The sequence below is a fragment of the Micropterus salmoides genome, unplaced genomic scaffold (genome assembly GCF_014851395.1).
Source record: "Micropterus salmoides isolate LMB-PRFRI ecotype aquatic unplaced genomic scaffold, ASM1485139v1 Ms_hic_scaffold_6, whole genome shotgun sequence".
In the NCBI taxonomy this organism is placed as follows: Eukaryota; Metazoa; Chordata; class Actinopteri; order Centrarchiformes; family Centrarchidae; genus Micropterus; species Micropterus salmoides.
Window position 1 is genome coordinate 33,973,661 of NW_024044348.1, and position 7,460 is coordinate 33,981,120.

Genomic DNA, 7,460 nt, shown 5'->3' on the forward strand with positions numbered 1-7,460 from the left:
TTAAATTTTGATATCTTTCTGAGAATATGATCATTGAGCTTTGCAATGGAACATTTGTGAAAAGGTTAAGCGAAGTGTAGTCACCATCTTGTGGACCTTCATTGTCATTTGAATAGAGAGGCCTCTATCACCTGATACGAGTTGAGAGTTTATTTGAGGTGAAGGTGAGATCATGCGCTGGTGGGAAGAGGGTGTCTCTGGCACTTGAGTATCAGATACAAAACAAAATCTTTTTGGCTATGCATGCTATTGACTGGTGGACCCTTAAACCTGGAGTACACTTGATTTATTTTCTCATTCTGAAAAGCTGTGACTTGTTTATGGAAACCAAACTCCACCACCATATGCAGGAAAACTATGAAGCCAACATACAGTACTGTGCAAACAGAACAGCATCAATTAGTCAAGGTTCACTTGCACAAAGTCAGGAATGTTGTAGGCATATCGTCAAGTGTATGATTAAAATTATACCAAGCAATTGCTAAAAATCATCATTTCCATATGTAGTTTGAAACACAATCATTAACTGAAACAGAAACAGCTGTGTAGGAGGAACACATCTGTGGCGAGGAACAGCCAAACTTAGCTAATAAGCTGAGGTTGCTGAAGATAGTTTACTCTCCAAAGCCATACATCATGACAAGACTGAACACAGCAACAAGACACAAGGTAGCTATCCTGCATTAGCAAGCTCTCTTCCAGAAATTTCAAAGCAGACAGGGATTTCCAGAATTTTGAAGAAGCACAAAGAAACATCCAACACTGAGGACCATGGACGCCTGTCTGCTTTTCAGCATTACTATCTGTGTGTCTTTCACCGGAGGCTCAGCAATGTCAACACAGCTAAATGTATTGGATGATAACGAAATGGTTAGTGAGCTAGACAGAACATTATAAATGAGATTTTAGACAAAAAGTAACATTACTATAGTGAAAGCGATAATATCTAATGTATAAAACTGTAACGTTAGCAACTGCTCGGTTGGTCGGATGGGCTTCATCACACAAACCTTTATTGTTGTTTTTATCCTTACGTGGAGTTTGTGTTGGAGCCTGTGTTGTGCTGGGAGCCCGTCGTTTTAAGGTGTTTGTGGACTGCATGTAGTTGTGGTGTAGCTGAGGTGTTGTAGTCTGAGAGAGGCTCAGGGGCACGCACAGGGCTACACCCGACCCTGTACCTTCACATTAAAACCAGAATAGTGGCTGTTCCAAGCAACAAAAAAAACAGGCGTGTGCTTCATTTGTGAGGTTAGAGCCCATTGACAAAAAGAAATTGATCTGTTAATAACTGATTTCATTGAAAAACTACTTTAAGTGGCGCGTCTCCTCAGTCTTAAAACATCTCTGCTGTAGCACAAGGCAGTCTGTTGGCCAAAGAGCTGGATAGCAGTACAAGAATGAGCGTGCTGGAGAGTTAAACACTTATCAAGCAATACCACCAGGGAGGAATCAGATTGGGCCTAAATTTATTCTGCAGCATTACAACAACCCCAAACATACAGCGAAAGTCATTAAGTAATACTGTATCTTCAGAGAAAAGAAGAACAAGGAGTTCTGGAAGTGATGGTATGGCCCCCACAAAGCCCTGATCTCAACATCATCGAGTCTGTCTGGGGTTACATGAAGAAAGAGAGAAGCAACTGAGGCTGTCTAAATCCACAGAAGAACTGTGGGTAGTTCTCCAAGATGTTTGGGCCAACTTACCTGCCTTTCCTTCAAAAATTACGTACAAGTAATTTTTGAAGGAAAGGCAGGTAAACGTGAGGCACGTGAGGCACGTGAGGCAAAATATATGTTCATATATTTTGCATTTTGTTAACTGATAACTGTAATCTATTAACATGTCTATTTTTGAAATTCTTCTTATATTACAGCATGTTTTCCAACCCAACTCTTGCACAGTACTGTACGAGTGACAAGTCATTTTAACATGAAGTGAAATTTGGACCTTTGTGTCCGGTGGAATCAGTCCTACAAGCCTTTTCTCATAGGTAGAGCTAAGGCAATGCCTTGACGCAGAGGCACAATTAAGCGTTAATAATCCTGATATTTCAATGTTTTTCCTTTGATGTTGCCTTGTCAAGTTAGTTATGTGGTTATTATTGAGGTAACCGTATACTGATGATTACACATGTTGCATCATGTAATGTTGGTTGTTTAGGTTTTAGATTCATTCATCTTTTTTCTTTTAATGTCCAGTGGGCTAAGACATTTTATGGTTGGTTATTCGCCTTTCCCATCACTTATAGTGTATGAGCAAATTTATGCAGTGATTGATTACATATCAGCAGTTCAGTGGTTGGGACTTGATTCTACACAGGTCTGCATGAATATTATTATTCTATTAACATTCTACATTTCAATATTTTGGTGTGATATTGGCCATTTATAGATAGTAAATCACATATTATATTGCTTCCTACTTACAGATTCATTCAAGTATACACAAAAAACTACTACATTAAAAGGAGGGAAGAAATAGAAAAGGATGTTTAATTTTCAACTATCTTGATCCGAGTCTTAAAGGGGACCTATTATGCTTTTTCATATTTTCTAGCATTTCTATAATGTTACAATGTCAGACGTTCAAATTAAGCATGACCAAAGTTTCAAATGATTAGGTAAAGGTATAAAAAAGAAATCCATGTGAGCCAAACCTCAGATATCCACAAAGGAACATGCAGACCTATCCCTGCAGCAACCTGGTAAACACATTAGACAATGGCCAATTAGAAGACAGTGGGCTTTGTGGGGGCGGGGTGTCAAAGAAACAGAAGCATCTACAGCTTGTTTCACACAGATGCTGAAATGAGGGCCTGCATTAAGAGCCAGTATAATAGAAAATACTTTTTTGAACATTGAATCATGCAAAGTCACCATACAGGAGTCACAGAACTACAATATAGAGCTGGAAATGCAGTATATTAGGTCCCCTTTAAGCCCACCACATCAGATGTATTCACATTTGATAGTCTTGCTCTGGCTGTCATGACTACATGGGCTGTGTGGAAATCACAAGCTGCAGTATTTAATGGTGAGGTTAATGGAAGGTTGAAGAAAGGATATTCTGTAGTGCAGTGCACACCTCCTCCTCGCCATGTCTGTAATGTCAAATAATCAGGGATGATTTATGTGATGATGACGATATGCAGCGCCAGCGTTGCAAACTGTATGCTCAAGCCAATGTGCTGGCACGCAAATTTCATATGTGCACAGGCAATGTTAAAATAGCTCTTTTTAAAGCCTGACTGTACTCCACTCCATTGGAAACATTGAAACATACGTCTGTATGTGTTTTAATCACTGTGGACATGTGAAATGCCATGATCTCGTACATATTTCTGTACTGTTTGTCCTTGTATTTTATTTTTCCTTTTTCTTTTACTGATAGGGACCTATGCATCCAAAATAAAGTTAAAGTAAGTATAAGTGTAAATGTTTCTCACAAAGCGAATCGCATGATTTTCTTGCGATTAATCGCATTGTTACGCGTAAAATTTAATAATGAATTCTAAAGTAGTGTATTGCGCAATTTTTATTTAAATGTACTGCTATATACACAGTACACAGTGTAGCGTGTTCACTCGCACAGACTTGAAATGACGTTACAAGTCGCGGTGGATATTTTACAAGCACAGACCAGGTAACGTAAAGCAACATTGAACACAGGGTGCAGATGTTGGTTTTGGCTGTTGGAGTTGTTTGATAGGCTGCGGCTCACCTGCTGCCGTGATAATAGATCGCGGATGGAAAAATATGGAAAAAAAGATGACAGCGTAGTCTGCTGAAGCCTCCCTCCGCTGCTTGTTTGGGTGGGTGATTTGTAGGCTGATCAACATCCAGCCCCTCCTGTGACCCATGGTTTGACCGTATGTGTATTCAGAGCCAGGGAGCAACGACTTTCTAAATAATAATAATTTAAGTTAACGCGTTAGTTAATTAACGCCAACAATTATTTTATCGCAAGTCAACGCACTTTTTTATTTTTATTATTTGGAAAGTCCGCTGCTCACTGGCTCTGAATACACATACGGTCAAACCATGGGTCACAGGAGGGGCTGGATGTTGATCAGCCTGCAAATCACCCACCCAAACAAGCAGCAGAGGGAGGCTTCAGCAGACTAAACAAAAGCAAGACAAGCGGACAAATGCCACAGCGAAGTGGAGAGCTACACACTGCATGCTGATTAGTATTGGGGAAAATGTTGGTCTTAGGAACTTTCTTAAAATCACAAAGTAGTCGCTCGACTCCACAGGTTCTCTCAGGTGATCAGACAGGGAGACAAGCGCTCCGTGAGTAAACGGCAGGTGCTCTATGGATAGTAACCATGGCTTCTTTGCGCTACACAGCTGTTGCCTATTTAATTTAAGTTAAAATTATAGGCTACATAACTTTACCTGATAGGCCTACATCTAGTTTTGCGGGGATGCTCTGCCATGTGAATTCCCTCCTGTTGATGTCCTATTTAGTAAACAGTAATAGACTCTGGAAATTCACAAACAGCGAGGATCAGTCAGTCTTCCAATGATTTGTGCTATGCGCCACATACAAAACGTTCAAGACAATTCAGCTTTGGCAGCGGGCGGGCATATGCGTGAGGCGACCACTTCACCTCAGTCTCACAGGCTCACTTGCTACTGAACATAGACTATTGACGCTGCTCCCTGATAAAAGAAAAATGTTTCTGCTGATACCCGTTAAAAACAAACAAACAAGAAAACAGACTTTTATATGTTAACCTGTAGCTCATAAGGTGCCTACTATGATGTTATGATTGTGGCTCTAGACTCTGATGGTAACTTGTTTTAACAAGCTAGATAAAAGCTAAGGCCCTGGCAGTGGCAAACAGCTTTGGTTTAATATTTGCTTTGATTACATTAATGTTTAATTTGAGATTTACAAGAAATATTTTATTGCTACTGTGTAAAGGGAATACTGCTAAAAAGCACCTTATTTGTTTAAAGTGTTTGTAAACCTCATGTTATTGCACTTTTGTGTATAGCAGTATATTTGAATTAAAAGTGCGCAATACACTACTTTGGAATTCATTATTCAATTATACGCTTAGCTATGCGATTAATCGCAGAACAATTTTTTAAATCGCAATTAAAAATTGTAATCGTTGCCCAGCACTAATTATTATTTTGTTTTAAATTTATAATAAATGATAAATGATAGATTAATCAATAATGAAAATAATCTTTAGATGTTTTGGTATATAATGAAGTCACATCTCTAACTGAATGCATCACTTATGTATTGTGTTGTAGTGAGTCAGTGAACAGTTTAAAACCTATGTTGAAAACAATGCCTATACCATTTACAGCACAAGTATAACCACTGAACACTGAACAAGAAGTACAATTCCACCTTTAAGTTAATATCTAGTTTAGCTGGAAGGCAATGATGAGGAGTAGACCAGTGAAGTATAAAAAAGGGGAATAATTTCCTTTTTCACATCTAACATGTATAGGTCCCCTCTTTCAATGGTCTGAATACCACCAATGTAACATTCACACAAACACACCCTTTTTTCTGGGCTGTTGCTATAGACACACTAATAACTAATGTCAGAAGCGCTGAGATGTTTTTTCCTGCTGTGACTTGAGTGACAAGAGCGAGTGACAGCTGGAAGTCACAGAGAGCAGTGGCCTTATAGCAAGGCACTAACACTGCCTTACTAATGTCTTGTTTACATCTGGCATAAGAAAGAAAAAAAGAAATAAAGAGGAAAAGAAAGAAAGAAAGAAAGTGTACCAATTGGTATTGCAAGCAACGTGTCAACCACAGTGGCAAGATTTAAATCTAGATGACATTGTAGGCAGATGTAGAAAAGGTTGCTATGGTGATTTGCTAGAATAGTCTTTATTTCTATGGAAAGGGATTGAATCCATGCAGATTTTGTCACAGAATGGTTAAAGAGAAAAAGGTCTACAATTAGTTATGATCATACTAATGTCTAATACTGCCTTCTACACCTCAGCAAAAACATCTTACTATAGCAACATACTCTCACCGGTCACTTTATTAGATACACCTTGTTGGACCTTCCTTTTGCCTTCACACCTGCCTTAATTCTTCGGGGCATACTTTCAACAAGGTGCTGGAAACATTCCTCAGAAACTCTGGTCCATATAGACATAATAGCATCACATGGTTGCTGCAGATTTGTCAGCTGCACATCCATGATATCAATCTCCTGTTCCACCACATCCCAAGGTGCTCTATTGGATTGAGATCTGGTGACTGTGGAGGCCGTTGGAATCAATGTTCATGTTCAAGAAATCAGTTTGAGATGATTTGAGCTTTGTGACATGGTGCATTATCCTGCTGGAAGTAGCCATCAGAAGACGGGTACACTGTGGTCATTAAGGGATGGACATGGTCAGCAACAATACTCAGGTACGCTGTCGGGTTTAAACGATGCTCAGTTGGTACTTAGGGGCCCAAAGTGTGCCAAGAAAATCTCCCCCACATCATTAGACCACCACCACCAGCCTGAACCGTTGATTCAAGGCAGGATGGATCCATGCTTTCATGTTGTTTACGCCAAATTCTGACCCTACCATCTGAATGTTGCAGCTGAAATCGAGACTCATCAGACCAGGCAACGTTTTTCCAATCTTCTATCGTCCAATTTTGGTGAGCCTGTGAGAATTGTAGCCTCGGTTTTCCTGTTCTTAGCTGACAGGAGTGGCACCCGCTGTGGTCTTCTGCTGCTGTAGCCCATCTGCTTCAAGATTCGACATGTTGTGCGTTCAGAGATGGTATTCGGCATACCCGGGATGTAACGAGAGGTTATTTGAGTTACTGTTTCTGTCATCTCAAACCAGTCGGCCCATTCTCCTCTGACCTCGGACATCAACAAGGCATTTTCGTCCACACTACTGCCGCTCACTGGATATTTTCTCTTTTTTGGACCATTCTCTGTAAAGCCCAGAGATGGTTGTGTGTGAAAATCCCTGTAGATCAGCAGTGTCTGAAATACTAAATAGACCAGCCTGCCTGGCACCAACCACCACGCCTGGTTTGAACTTCAGCAAGTTGTTTTGACCACGTCTACATGTCTAAATGCATTGAGTTGCTGCTATGTGATTGGCTGAATAGCGATTTGTGTTAACAAGCAGTTGAACAGGTGTACCTAATAAAGTGGCCGGTGAGTGTATATCAAATATACACTATAATTGTCTTGTATATTAAAGCTATGGTAGGTCTCTTTCCCTCCATCATTCTTTCCAGAGTCTTATAGTTGCCTTATTTCTCATTTTACCAAATTGCTGCACAGGATGAAAATATCACTCACAATGTTTTTGTCCTGGTCCACTTAGGTTGCTGCATAATTAGTGAGGGGGAAACTAAACAAAGTGGCCAGTTTTATGGGAAATAAATACTGTAAGTTGCCTTTAAACTCAAACTTTGTGCTCAGTCACTGCAACAAGCTGCTGCATCAGCTCATCAC

General features: G+C 39.9%; 1 protein-coding gene across 1 annotated transcript in view; it reads right to left on the bottom strand.

Annotated features, from left to right (window-relative positions):
- cep89 (centrosomal protein 89) overlaps window positions 1–7,460 on the bottom strand; it is a 73,508-nt gene that overhangs the window by 40,612 nt on the left and 25,436 nt on the right. The gene's annotated exons all lie outside the window — the stretch shown is intronic.